This window comes from Lissotriton vulgaris, chromosome 4_1 (genome assembly GCF_964263255.1).
Source record: "Lissotriton vulgaris chromosome 4_1, aLisVul1.2, whole genome shotgun sequence".
Taxonomy (NCBI): domain Eukaryota; kingdom Metazoa; phylum Chordata; class Amphibia; order Caudata; family Salamandridae; genus Lissotriton; species Lissotriton vulgaris.
In genome coordinates, this window is record NC_141691.1 from 772,028,099 (window position 1) to 772,040,521 (window position 12,423).

At 41.5% G+C, this 12,423-nt stretch overlaps 1 protein-coding gene across 1 annotated transcript in view; it reads left to right on the forward strand.

The window, feature by feature from the left end:
* The window catches only part of LOC147722577 (putative thiopurine S-methyltransferase), a 349,873-nt gene that overhangs the window by 31,497 nt on the left and 305,953 nt on the right, over window positions 1-12,423 (forward strand). The window lies entirely within an intron of this gene.

The following is a 12,423-nucleotide window of genomic DNA, read 5'->3' on the forward strand; positions in this document are numbered from 1 at the left end:
TTTTGTGTGGACCATGAACTAATCGTCAATATGGACAAAACTAAGTACATGGTCCTGCACAAACACAAGACGATTGTCGGTAGAGTTGAAATGAAGGGAGGCACATTGGAACAAACTGACATTTTCTCTTATCTGGGGGTAACCATTGACAGTAAAGTGACCTGGAATCCCCAAATAGAATTGCTTACAGTTAAGCACGCCCAATTGTCGGGTATATTGCTTAAGGAACAGAGATCTTCATGTAATAAACCCAATGCTCCTGTACTCCAAATTTATCATACTAAAATTGACACCTCTATCCTATACGGGGTTGAGCTGTGGGGTTACGCCAATTTGGATTCTTTGGTGCTTGCACAAAACAAATTCCTGCTGTCCCTAATTGGCCTCCCACAGTCCACCCCGCTATTACCTCTATATTTGGATCTGGGTTGTCATTTTATTAGGGATGTGGCACATTACAGGTCAGTTGCCTACTGGAGGAGGTTTTGGGTGACCCCTGAGCTTAAGCACTATGCAGTGGCACTAAAAGATGTTAAAGAGGTTGATGTCACTAACAAAATTCTATGGCTAAGGTGTGTTAAAATCACACTCAGTGAGATGGGGATGAGCCGTTTATGGACTACCCCGGCTGACACTGTTTTTCCATCTAAAACAGAGTTTAAGGTAGCATATTGGAACATGATCAGAACGAGGCGCTTCACGGCCCTCACTGCTCCTTCTCTGTCTAGAGCCTTCCTTGATTTAAAACATGAAGTAAAGTACGAAGGTTACTGGGATTTAATCACCACCCCTAAAGACAGGAAATTGTACCATCAGTTTAGGGTGGGTTCACTCCCTACTAACGCATTTACTCATAAATGGTGTAGCTCGAACACTAGTAAATGCCCCCATTGTCCGAATTTGATTGAGACAGCAATACATATATTCATTGCCTGTCCAGCCTACAGAAAACCTAGGCTAAGATGGTTGAAACGCTTATGTTAAAACCTGGGTACCCGGTCTTGCAAGGAGGCATTTAGGATTCTAAATACATCTACAGAAGAGTCCATTGTAGTTGCTGTCGCTAAGTGCTTGGGATGGGTGTGGGTAATTAGTTGGAAAACTAATAGTTCAAAGGAGATGACTAGGTTTTTGTACCTGCACTTTGCACTTTACATCACAGGTATTGTGCATTACGAATGCAGTAATTCCCTAACACTGACCCATGATAGTTAGTATTTTAGTGTTTACCCTGGCAGGGCTTATTCTAAATTAAATTAGTAGCTGTACAATTTTATCTTTTTAGATTGGTTGTTCTTATATTACATGAATTGTTAGAATAATTGAATTGTACTTATGTTCTTAAAAATAGAATTGTTTTAACCTCACCGCTATGTGTGTTTTGTATCAACTTTTGTGATTTTTAAAATCGAAATAAAGTTTTTGAACTGAACTGCATTAACTCTCCCATACAAATACTCACTTAACTAATTAAAAACTAATATAGAGTTTCACATAGGTAGTAACCAACTTATGCAGTTGTTTACACAACAAGAGACAGAGTGATACAGATATTCACACAGTTTAATCACTATCCCATATATTTAGTGAGACACTTTAAATTAGGCACTTAGACAGTCAATCACAGTACTAGTAAATGCTCCATCCAGACACTTATGCATCCACTCAGTCTTCAATACAGATTCCTATATATATAATACTTTTTTAAATATAGAAGCAAACCGCATTCACTGGATGATGTTATCAGTGATGTCATCAGTGATGTTATTTGAGATGTCATCAGTGATGTCACTGACCATGTCATGAATGATGTAATATGTGACATCATCAGCAGTGGATTGCGGGCGCGCGGGTTCTAGTTAGTACAACTAACTATAACGGAGGAATTTCAATGGTTCATATTTAAATATGTTGAAGAATGAGTGCATATATAAATATCTGGATGGAGGATTTAGTAGCAGTGTGATTGACTGTTTACTTGACTAATTTATAGTGTCTCACTAAATATATTAGATAGTGACTAAACTGTGAGAATATCTGTATTACTTTTTCAGTTGTTGTGTGCTGTACCAGTTGGTTACTAGCTATGTGAAAGACTAAATTAGTTATTGATTAGTTAACTGATTATTTGTAATGGAGAGTGAATGTGTGTGTGCTTCGGTGGGGGATCTGTGACTGCCCAAAGATATATGAATAGTTAATTCAGTACGTATATTAGGTTAAGACTACATGTTATAATACTTGTTTAGGTGACTGAATATCAGTGGTCATGAGCAAAAACATTTCTCAATGGTACATGTCCAATAAAGTGTGTAGCTGAGTAAATGTAAATAGGATACATTGTTTGCAAAAGTGAGTAGGATGACTGTAAAACTTAATAGGATGTGTGCTGGTGTGTAATGTTAATATAAGTGTATAAGTATATTTGATAGTGTACTATTGATCATTGACAATATGTATGAGTGAATCTTTAGGTAATTGATTAGATGTGTGTGTAGATCTAGGAATCACTGAGTGGGTGTTTAGATAGTTGTATAGCTGTGTCAATGGATTCAAATATGATACTCTGTATTTTACAGTGAGTGATGAAAGGTTATACTAGTATATGACGAGGTGTATCTGATTGTCACGTGGATGATGTCAGCAGTGATGGCATTTGAGATGTCATCTGTGATGTCATCAGTGATGTCACTGACCATGTCATGAGTGATGTAATATGTGACATTATCACCAGTGGATTGCAGGCGCGAGAGTTACAGTTAGTACAACTAACTATAACGGAGGAATTTCAATGGTTTTGTATGAGTGAAATCTCCAGCTTAACACCCCTGAAACCTATGGATTTTTCAATGAATTTCTAAGTTTTTTTAAAGGATAATTCCTAACTATAACCTGCTTAAACCCTATGGTTTTTTTCCAGTGTATCTATGAGGACCCTCAGGCAACTTGAAATGAAATATATCATTGAACTCGACACTAAAAACCTGAGGGGGCTCAATATCTGCGAGGATCTGCATTATTATTTATAGTGTCAGAGGCTTTATTCGCTTGGGAGATCAGTAGGTGTCTTTACATAACATTGTGCTTTTTATGGTTTTTTAAGGTCTTATATTCTGACTTTTAAATCCATTTAAATTATGTTCTTAGTCATTTCTATATCAATTGTTTTTAGGTTAGGCTTGTGGTCAATTTCTATGTGTTTTACCATGAATTTATGAAAAAAATTATTATAAATGATTGGTTTTATGCTATTTATTGGCGCACTTGCACAGATCTATTGACTGTTTTTGTCATGACTAATATTACTACACCCTTTGGAATGTAAGTTTGGTCTCAATTTTGTAATGTATCCGAAAGTTTTTTGGTTTCTGCACTCGTTCCATGAATTTCCAATCCTTTGTTGTAAATATACATTCTGTCAAATATCCTTTATTTGTAGAATTCAATCTATCAATAGAGATCGATTGTCGATCATACTTATTGTTAATCAAGGATAAACATTTCATTTGTTAGGAAGACTGTAGTTTGAATTAATAAATCGATCTTCCCACTTTCTCTTTGCCCAACACCTCAACCCATTCAAATAGATCCCGGCTGGCATCTTGGGACATTTCAGGATAAGTCCCATGCTAAAATATATATAAATTGGGGTTGATCTAGGTTTGATTTTTTCAAAAAAATCTAAAAAAACAAAAATATTTTTAACATGCACAACACACTGCATTAGCACTTTTTGGAAGTCATCATTTAGTTAAGGTGTTTACTTTTTGTGAAAAAATTGTTAGCTTTCGAATCATGGAGACAATTTGTGTCTTGTTTGTAAAATGAAATTGAATTAATCATGTTATATTTACTAATTCAAGTTCACTCAAAAAATAGGACTTTGTATTATGCAGTAAGGATATTTTTGTTCATGAATATTATATTCAATTGGAAATTTTTTTTTTGCACTTTGCAGTTCATTTGAAAATCTTGAAATAAAATTACCTGCCATTTCATGAGAGAAGAAAAGTGTCAGTTTCTCTGTTTTGGCGAAAGCATCTGGGAGGTGTTGACTTGATATATATATATATATATATATATATATATATATATATATATATATATATATATATATATATATATATATATATATATATATATATATATATATATATATATATATGTCCAAAAACGAGTTGCCTCAAATTGAAAAGGCCACACACGGCAAGCTTTCACCATTTATTTTGAGGAATGCAGGATTAAACAGCCCAGCCGCTCCAACACACAGAGTATCAAGCCATACGCGTTTCGGGCGTGAAGCCGCCCTTGCTCACTGGCAGTGTGGAGAGAACAGCAGCAAGCGAACCACCTGCGCATAATTTCAATGTTCCGCCCCGGTGGGCGTATGCGCTATTGAATGCTGGTAGTTGTAGTTCACTTAATATCAAACCACAGTGGGTGCCGCCGTACCTCCAAATGTCACAAGTTCTTACCCAAATGGGCTGTTTGAAACTGTCAGGGCTGTCATCCTGCCCATACATCATCCTCAAAACGGACCTGCCGTCCCTGCAGCATTCCTCGATTCTTGGTGCCACGGACCCGCTTTAGCAGTGGGGCCCTTTCGCGACCAGGCAGGCCGCACAATATGTCCAAAAACGAGTTGCCTCAAATTGAAAAGGCCACACACGGCAAGCTTTCACCATTTATTTTGAGGAATGCAGGATTAAACAGCCCAGCCGCTCCAAAACACAGAGTATCAAGCCATACGCGTTTCGGCCGTGAAGCCGCCCTTGTTCACTGGCAGTGTGGAGAGAACAGCAGCAAGCGAACCACCTGCGCATAATTTCAATGTTCCGCCCTAGTGGGCGTATGCGCTATTGAATGCTGGTAGCTGTAGTTCACTTAATATCAAACCACAGTGGGTGCCGCCGTACCTCCAAATGTCACAAGTTCTTACCCAAATGGGCTGTTTGAAACTGTCAGGGCTGTCATCCTGCCCATACATTATCCTTAAAACGGACCTGCCGTCCCTCCAGCATCCCTCGATTCTTGGTGCCACGGACCCGCTTTAGCAGTGGGGCCCTTTCGCGACCAGGCAGGCCGCACAATATGTCCAAAAACGAGTTGCCTCAAATTGAAAAGGCCACACACGGCAGGCTTTCACCATTTTTTTTGAGGAATGCAGGATTAAACAGCCCAGCCGCTCCAAAACACAGAGTATCAAGCCATACGCGTTTCGGGCGTGAAGCCGCCCTTGTTTATGCGCAGGTGGTTCGCTTGCTGCTGTTCTCTCCACACTGCCAGTGAACAAGGGCGGCTTCACGCCCGAAACGCGTATGGCTTGATACTCTGTGTTTTGGAGCGGCTGGGCTGTTTAATCCTGCATTCCTCAAAATAAATGGTGAAAGCTTGCCGTGTGTGGCCTTTTCAATTTGAGGCAACTCGTTTTTGGACATATTGTGCGGCCTGCCTGGTCGCGAAAGGGCCCCACTGCTAAAGCGGGTCCGTGGCACCAAGAATCGAGGGATGCTGCAGGGACGGCAGGTCCGTTTTGAGGATGATGTATGGGCAGGATGACAGCCCTGACAGTTTCAAACAGCCCATTTGGGTAAGAACTTGTGACATTTGGAGGTACGGCGGCACCCACTGTGGTTTGATATTAAGTGAACTACAACTACCAGCATTCAATAGCGCATACGCCCACTGGGGCGGAACATTGAAATTATGCGCAGGTGGTTCGCTTGCTGCTGTTCTCTCCACACTGCCAGTGAACAAGGGCGGCTTCACGCCCGAAACGCGTATGGCTTGACACTCTGTGTGTTGGAGCGGCTGGGCTGTTTAATCCTGCATTCCTCAAAATAAATGGTGAAAGCTTGCCGTGTGTGGCCTTTTCAATTTGATTCAGAAAAGGGGGTGGTGATGAACAGAGTGTCTGAATTAAGCAGACCACTCTTACCCAGTCCAAAGATCAGGGCTTGATCCATCACCGTTTTTCAGCTCACTGCACCATCCCAGCTCAGGACTTGGCTATATGCAAATTAGTCTGACCCTGGCCCAGTGCATCATGGGAACAGGGCAGACCAAACTACCAAGCCAATTCTTATACTGGGAAGGAAACAAGCTACCGGGGACCGGTTTCTGGCATTTCAGCCGTCTTCGGCCCGGCTTGCTTGAATCCTGATGGTGCAATGAGCTAGGGACTCACATCTGAGTATACCCTTCCACGCTTATGATGGACAGAAATGATTCAGAAAAGGGGGTGGTGATGAACAGAGTGTCTGAATTAAGCAGACCACTCTTACCCAGTCCAAAGATCAGGGCTTGATCCATCACCGTTTTTCAGCTCACTGCACCATCCCAGCTCAGAACTTGGATATATGCAAATTAGTCTGACCCTGGCCCAGTGCATCATGGGAACAGGGCAGACCAAACTACCAAGCCAATTCTTATACTGGGAAGGAAACAAGCTACCGGGGACCGGTTTCTGGCATTTCAGCCATCTTCAGCCCGGCTTGCTTGAATCCTGATGGTGCAATGAGCTAGGGACTCACATCTGAGTATACCCTTCCACGCTTATGATGGACAAAAATGATTCAGAAAAGGGGGTGGTGATGAACAGAGTGTCTGAATTAAGCAGACCACTCTTACCCAGTCCAAAGATCAGGGCTTGATCCATCACCGTTTTTCAGCTCACTGCACCATCCCAGCTCAGAACTTGGCTATATGCAAATTAGTCTGACCCTGGCCCAGTGCATCATGGGAACAGGGCAGACCAAACTACCAAGCCAATTCTTATACTGGGAAGGAAACAAGCTACTGGGGACTGGTTTCTGGCATTTCAGCCGTCTTCGGCCCGGCTTGCTTGAATCCTGATGGTGCAATGAGCTAGGGACTCACATCTGAGTATACCCTTCCACGCTTATGATGGACAAAAATGATTCAGAAAAGGGGGTGGTGATGAACAGAGTGTCTGAATTAAGCAGAACACTCTTACCCAGTCCAAAGATCAGGGCTTGATCCATCACCGTTTTTCAGCTCACTGCACCATCCCAGCTCAGAACTTGGCTATATGCAAATTAGTCTGACCCTGGCCCAGTGCATCATGGGAACAGGGCAGACCAAACTACCAAGCCAATTCTTATACTGGGAAGGAAACAAGCTACCGGGGACCGGTTTCTGGCATTTCAGCCGTCTTCGGCCCGGCTTGCTTGAATCCTGATGGTGCAATGAGCTAGGGACTCACATCTGAGTATACCCTTCCACGCTTATGATGGACAAAAATGATTCAGAAAAGGGGGTGGTGATGAACAAAGTGTCTGAATTAAGCAGACCACTCTTACCCAGTCCAAAGATCAGGGCTTGATCCATCACCGTTAAATAACGGTGATGGATCAAGCCCTGATCTTTGGACTGGGTAAGAGTGGTCTGCTTAATTCAGACACTCTGTTCATCACCACCCCCTTTTCTGAATCCTTTTCAATTTGAGGCAACTCGTTTTTGGACATATTGTGCGGCCTGCCTGGTCGCGAAAGGGCCCCACTGCTAAAGCGGGTCCGTGGCACCAAGAATCGAGGGATGCTGCAGGGACGGCAGGTCCGTTTTGAGGATGATGTATGGGCAGGATGACAGCCCTGACAGTTTCAAACAGCCCATTTGGGTAAGAACTTGTGACATTTGGAGGTACGGCGGCACCCACTGTGGTATGATATTAAGTGAACTACAGCTACCAGCATTCAATAGCGCATACGCCCACTGGGGCGGAACATTGAAATTATGCGCAGGTGGTTCGCTTGCTGCTGTTCTCTCCACACTGCCAGTGAACAAGGGCGGCTTCACGCCCGAAACGCGTATGGCTTGATACTCTGTGTTTTGGAGCGGCTGGGCTGTTTAATCCTGCATTCCTCAAAATAAATGGTGAAAGCTTGCCGTGTGTGGCCTTTTCAATTTGAGGCAACTCGTTTTTGGACATATTGTGCGGCCTGCCTGGTCGCGAAAGGGTCCCACTGCTAAAGCGGGTCCGTGGCACCAAGAATCGAGGGATGCTGCAGGGACGGCAGGTCAGTTTTGAGGATGATGTATGGGCAGGATGACAGCCCTGACAGTTTCAAACAGCCCATTTGGGTAAGAACTTGTGACATTTGGAGGTACGGCGGCACCCACTGTGGTTTGATATTAAGTGAACTACAGCTACCAGCATTCAATAGCGCATACGCCCACTGGAGCGGAACATTGAAATTATGCGCAGGTGGTTCGCTTGCTGCTGTTCTCTCCACACTGCCAGTGAACAAGGGCGGCTTCACGCCCGAAACGCGTATGGCTTGATACTCTGTGTTTTGGAGCGGCTGGGCTGTTTAATCCTGCATTCCTCAAAATAAATGGTGAAAGCTTGCCGTGTGTGGCCTTTTCAATTTGAGGCAACTCGTTTTTGGACATATATATATATATATATATATATATATATATATATATATATATATATATATATATATTCACTTAAAAAAACGTAGGTTTCACACCAGTTATAGTTAGCTGGAAATTTTACGCGCATAAAACCATTGAAATTCCCACGTTATAGTTAGTTGGACTCACTATAACTTGCACGTGCAATGCATTGCTGATGACATCACATATTACATCACTCATGACATGGTCAGTGACATCACTCATAACATCACTGATGACACCATCCAGTGAATGTGTGTCTTTTAAAAAAATAAATATGTGTTATATATGTATATGTAAAAGTTGATGGAAGAATAAATGTTTAAATAAGTGTTTACATGGATGCTTTTTTTAAAAAAAAAATTGATTGGTTAACTGGTTTATTGAGTGTTTCTTACTGAATACATATATTAGAAAGTAATGTTTAAATTTTCAAATATATGTGTTAGAGTTAGAGTAAGGTGGTAGTGTGTGTATAGCTGTATATGCAAATAAATGGATGTTCAATAGTTTATTTGCATGTGTGAGTATGTGTGAGAGTATCTTTTGGATGACCGTCGGTGTGTAACAGGATATATATGTGTATCATTATATTTGATGAGTGAGTATACGTATGAGTGATTATATAGAACTGTTGGTGAATGAGTGGATGTGTATATAGATGGTGGAATTATTGAATTGGTTGTTGTAACTGGTATGGGTATCTCCATTTTTTTGAAAATTTTAGTTTCTATTTTTGAATATGTGTTTTAAGGGTTACATTACAGTGAAAGGAGGTCTGTCACTGTATCACAAGGATGGCGCAAGTTATAGTGAGTCCAACTAACTATAACGTGGGAATTTCAATGGTTTTATCCGAGTAAAATTTCCAGCTAACTATAACTGGTGTGAAACCTACGTTTTTTTAAGTGAATTTAATAGGTTTTTTAAATGCTAATTCCTAACTATAACTGGTGTGAAACGTATGGTTTTTTCAGTGAATTTCATAGGTTTTTTAATAGCAAATCTCTATAGGTATGAAATGTAATATTTTTTATTAAGAATTTTATATTGTATAATTATGTAATATTTTTTTTTTGTTTTTTTTTATATTTTGCCCCGGTGCACTCCCGGGGCGCGTACCGATGCGCTCACCGGTAAGCACAGTGCTATGGTGCGCCCCGGGGCGCATACCGGTGAGCGTCCCGTTAGCGCTATTGCCGTGAACGAAAACAACATCGTGACGTATCGCGTAGCCGCGTGATGCGTCATATGACGCACAGCGTAAGCGCACCCGGAAGCACGCGAGCACATACGATCGCGAAACGTCCTGATGCGCTTACGCTATGCGCCCCGGGGCACGTAGCGTAAGCGCGTCGGGTCATGTGACCTGAAAATAACGCTTTTCATTGGTTCACAACACTTTTGGTTTCCAAATGATGAAAGTCCTACTCATGTGACTTGAAAATAACACTTTTCATTGGTTCACAACCCTTTTGGTTTCCAAATGATGAAAGCCCTGGTCATGTGACTTGAAAATAACACTTTTCATTGGTCCAGAACAGTTTTGTTTTCCAAATGATGAAAGCCCCCACCTTTTTTCCTTATTCTGACGTTGTCCTTTGACTGAGGAAGACATGTTTGGAGATCTGTCTCTAATCTTTTCAACTTTAAAATGGCTACAGTAGCAGCAGCAGCTGGAGCATCTGCCCCACCACCACCACCATCAAAAAGACCACCAGAAGATCACATTGGTGGTCAAGAAGAAGAGGAGGAGGATGATGAAGAGGAGGGACAGAGAAGGCATTTCCTGCGTGAAGTTCATCAGCCCTACAAACCAAAAGAGCACTTCGTATGGCAGTTCTACAAAATCCCAAGGGGTTTCAAAAAAGTCAACGCTGCGAAGGTAACCTGTCTTATTTGTGATGCTGAGCTGTCCAGGGGAAACCCTAACAAAAAATATTCCTTCCGGAATCATACCATGATTCGGCACATGATCCGGTGGCACCCAATCAACTATTCTGCTGCAGAGGTAAGGGACCTCTGCAGTAAGCTACCGCCATCCACATCTAGACCCTCAACATCGAAAGAACCAACTCCATCGGGTCCAGATGCAACAGAGACAATGCCTATCATACAACCAAAATTTAACGATTTTAAAATCATGTGCAAATATTGTGGAAAGTTAATTTGCTATGGTGAGCAAAGTATAAAACTCATCATCTGTGCTGGGGATAACCATAAGTGCCAGAAAAATCCCTAATTCTTTCTGGTTTTTTTTGCTCCAGTTGAGCCATTTACAATTCCCTGTTTTTTGTTTCTCCCCATAAAAAAATACAAAAAAATATAAAACTGTTCAGAAAACCCCAAAAAAGTAAAAAAATGTTCAAAAAACCAATAAAAAAAATATAAAAAAACAAAAAGAAGAAAAAACCCAGTTCTTTTTAGAACTACCTCCAATTTATAAAAAAAGGCTACATTTTTTAAAAACTCTGTCATTCTTTTTCCCCATGGTACGCTCCCCGGTACGCTCCCTGGTGCGCGTACCGGGCGCTCCCCCCGCGCAAATCGAAAAAAAAAAACAAATTTGCTCCGCAGGGCCCTTTTATGGCCCCCACATCCATCCTAGGGGGTCAGGGGGGTCTACCCTGCCCCCTTTTGGTCATTTCCCCCTTTGTTTTTGCCACCTCTTGTGTCTCGATCCTACCGAGACACAAGATGGCAGCCGCTCCGGACTGTTTCGAATGTTTACAGACACCCGAGAGCCAATCAGCTTTCCGTGCGCGTACCGGGGCGCGCATACAGATATATATATTTTTTTTAACTTAAATTACTCAAAATCCACTGGAGCACATATCTTGAGACATAGCAAAGGCACATTGGGCTACCAGTCCCTACAATTTTGCCAAGTTTGGTGGAAATCCATTCAGCCGTTCGGGCTAAAAGTGAGGTTGACCGCCCTATGGAAATTAACATGGGGAAAACACGTTTTGGGACCCCCCTTTTATCTCGGCTCCCGCTTGACGAATTCCCCCCAAACTTTCAGGGAAGGACCGGAGCTCCGCAAGGCAAATTTGAGGAAATTTTCAGGCAGATTCGTCAACGGGCGCCAAAGTTATTCACAATAGAATTTTGAGATTTTGCATTGAAAAAAATCCTAACCATAACTACCTACTGGCGACCGCCAGTAGGTTATATATATATATATATATATATATATATATATATATATATATATATATATATATATATATATATATATATATATATATTACCACCCTGACAGTCTTTCCACAAACAGGCACCGACTTCGTGAAGTACTTTGGCACAGAAGGCGATTTATTAAAACAAGGTCAGACGCGTTTCGGCGGCAGGACCACCTTGTTCACAGCATAAAACGTTCTATGAGTGAAATGCTATAAGTAAAACAGCCACCATTATCCCTTGGTTACCCTGGCAACTGCAACATATCATAGACATAGAAGCTCATCTTCAATTGTGAGCCATGACAGTGCATAAATAAAACACAGTGAAAAAGAAATAAACCAAATGTAAAATTATCAGACATTTGTGTTCCCTAAGTTATAAAATATGAGTTTTGGATAACCACTCAATAATAATTTATACAGAATGTATCTAATCTGCCTATGTCCTAACATCTAATGATGAAGTAATGGACATAGAAGTGACACGGGTGGCTCATGTATAGCCTCCCTTCAGTATCGTAAATTATATTATGTCATTAATTAATATAATTATATTTTATATAATTGTGCTGCGCACCTATTTAGTAGAAAGAATAATTAACTAATGGAATTCCGCTACTTCAGGGATTGTAGAGCCATCTGCTCTCTAAATACCGTACTGATAAACGTTCCTGATGTAGGGATGGCGACTCCCCCCTTGCACTGGGAAATAACTTAGGAGCATTGTGTGCCTAGTTCTGCCTGTCAAACAGAGGGGAGAGCGGGTTGTGCCATGGGGTGCATCGATACCAATTTGGATTAATGGGTATAGATT